Source organism: Abramis brama (assembly GCF_963993115.1).
Source record: "Abramis brama genome assembly, chromosome: 1".
NCBI lineage: Eukaryota > Metazoa > Chordata > Actinopteri > Cypriniformes > Leuciscidae > Abramis > Abramis brama.
In genome coordinates, this window is record NC_139963.1 from 74,877,442 (window position 1) to 74,880,130 (window position 2,689).

The window sequence follows — 2,689 nt, forward strand, 5'->3', positions numbered from 1 at the left end:
TGCAGAGCAAGACTGACAGAAACAGAAAATGGCTGATAAGTGTGATCTGTGTCTGCTGGGACTGATCATTCTCTCTTCACTTCTCACAGGTAAAGAAATCTGTATTTTCTTTAAAGACATTTAGTGGAATTAGTCTGGAAAGAGTTCATTTGAACATGCTCAGTTTATTCTTGCACACATTCACGTTGTGATCTCAGAGTTGTGTATTGATACACACAGATCATACTGTATTATTCCTGATACTGGACATAGTGTCACTCAAACATCTGATGATGAAGAATTATCTTCATATTAAGAGTGTGTCAGTGATTTGAACAGCTCTCTGATAAAGACTAATAGTTTATTCTGGAGAGTGTGCTTTAAGTCAGGAAAAATACTATGATTTAAAACTTCTGCTTTTTATGCTGGTGTGTTTTATGTTTCATTTATTAATTTATATCATAATGAACACTGAGATATACTGTGTTTCAGGAACCAGTGGAGTGGATCATGTGTTCATCAGTTCTGGTGGAAATGTCTCTCTGTCCTGTAATAATAAAGCTCTTTCTGACTGCAAATCAACTACATGGACCTACGAGAACAGTTATTCAGCAGTTGAACTGATTACTGGAGGGATAAAGAATAAAGACACAGAGCGACATGAGAGACTGAGTCTGGAGTCTGACTGCTCTCTGAACATCAAGAATGTCACAGGAGAAGATCATGGATTATACAGATGCAGACAATATGTGAATGGCAGACGACAAGGACCTGGTGCTGATGTTCATCTGCATGTTCTTCATGGTAAGTTTATGATTATGTGGTCAAGTTAAAAAGGGCAGATTCTCCCTTTAAACTCAGATGATGATTGAAGAGTCTGTGATTTGTGTCTTGTGTTCAGTTTCAGTGTCTCCATCATCTTCATCATCATCTTCATCATCATCTTCATCATCATCATCTTCATCCTCACAGACTTCGATCAGTCCAAGCCGCTCTGTGACTCTCTCCTGTCAGTTGTATTCATATGTTGTATTCTCCTGTGATGATCGGGTCAGTTATTGGGGAGTTGAGCTGTTGTGGGTGAATCAGACTGGTGCTGATCTGAAGACAGACTCCAGATATCAGATATTATCATCATCAGATCAAGATCGCTGTATCATCACTCTGACTACAACACTCCTGAATGAAGATGACAACAGAGAGTGGAGATGTCAGCTTACTCAGAGAAATCAACTCGAGACCTCAGTCAGATACACTGTCAAGTATTCAGGTGAGAAAACACTCTTTTCTGACAGATTTGTGAAAACTTTGGCTCTACTCTTTCTGATGGCTTCATACGTTTTGGAGTTGCAAAATATTAGTGGTCAAAGTCATAAACTGCATAACAATCCTTATAATTCCCATTATTGGCCTCCTACATGGGTCATACATGATATATTGCATAAATCAGTGTATTAAAGTATGACCCTAGTATGACCCATGTAGGAGGTCGGTTTTAGGAATTATAAGGCTTATGTCCTTCATTCAAGCTGAAGGTTTATTTGCAGAAGCTCAACTGTGTTTCACTCTCATATAAACCAGGAATACATTTTACAGTAACACAGTACTACAGTTATACAGTAATACAGTACAGTCTCTTCTCAACTACTGCCACTGTAAACTGTGATAATGGAACACAAACTGCAGGTCATGATCGATATTAAAATATGATGTTAAATAAATAATAAATAGATTTATTTTTGGTGAATGGCGATAGTCATTCTCCTCCTGACAGCTTGAGAGTGAAGTAAGAAGATAATAGATGACAGACTCGTGCATATATTCATCATTTCTGTGATGTGAAGCTCCAGTATTATGTGATGATGATGTTGTGTATATGTGGCATTATGTGTTGAACTGAACTAACAGACGTGATCCACAGATCCAGCTGATACAGCATCAGAAACTGGAGTCAGTGTGACTGCTGGATCATTATACAGAGGTACGACACGTTCATTTATACTGACAGCTTTATAACATTAAACTATCAGTCAGTCTGTAAATGCTTCATCAATAACTGTTGATAGTTGAATACCCTTGACTTCAGTCATGTACAGTTTCTCTTCTTCCTCTCATGTTTCCTGCAGTGATTGTGAGTATTGTTGGGATCGCAGTGTTTGCTGCTCCTACTGTGATTCTTCTTCAGATCATCTGTGCAAGAAGAGCTGGTGAGTTTTGAGCCGCACACAATCTGATGATTCACACTCATCTGATCTGGAACAATCTGCAATCATGATAAAAACACATACGAGAGGTCAGTCAATGCTTTTATTTTGCAGGGAGGAAGGACTCGAAGCACCCAGAGGAAATAGAGATGCCGACAATATTAGAATAAAATACTGATGAGTTTAGAGCCAATCTGCAGCAATATTTACAATAGCAAAAACTTACAGAGGATTGTTCATTGTTTTATTTTCTTCTTCTCAGAAAACAGAGAAAAACTCTGAGCACTTATAGTGACAAACAAGTTTGTTTTTTTACATATAAAAAGCCAGATTTATTTTCATTTATATGGATTTTATGGATATATTTGCCTACAGTGTTGAAAGTCATTTTCTTGCGCTTCATATGTAAACTGCTTTAAATATAATATTAATACAGTAATAGACAGACTCAGACTGTATAATCTCTCTCTGTTCTGTGTGATGGAGCTGATTTGAGGATTCTTGGA

General features: G+C 37.5%; 1 long non-coding RNA gene across 2 annotated transcripts; it reads left to right on the top strand.

The window, feature by feature from the left end:
- Positions 1 to 1,030: 1,030 nt before the first annotated feature.
- On the top strand, positions 1,031 to 2,453 carry LOC311089446. 2 transcript variants are annotated; one of them, XR_014607692.1, is made up of 4 exons: positions 1,031 to 1,249; positions 1,901 to 1,960; positions 2,106 to 2,186; positions 2,298 to 2,453. It is a non-coding gene; the product is annotated as an uncharacterized lncRNA (long non-coding RNA). The 2 variants fall into 2 exon arrangements; XR_014607693.1 differs by lacking the exon at positions 1,031 to 1,249 and having other exon boundaries at positions 1,857 to 1,960.
- The last annotated feature ends 236 nt before the right edge of the window (positions 2,454 to 2,689 follow it).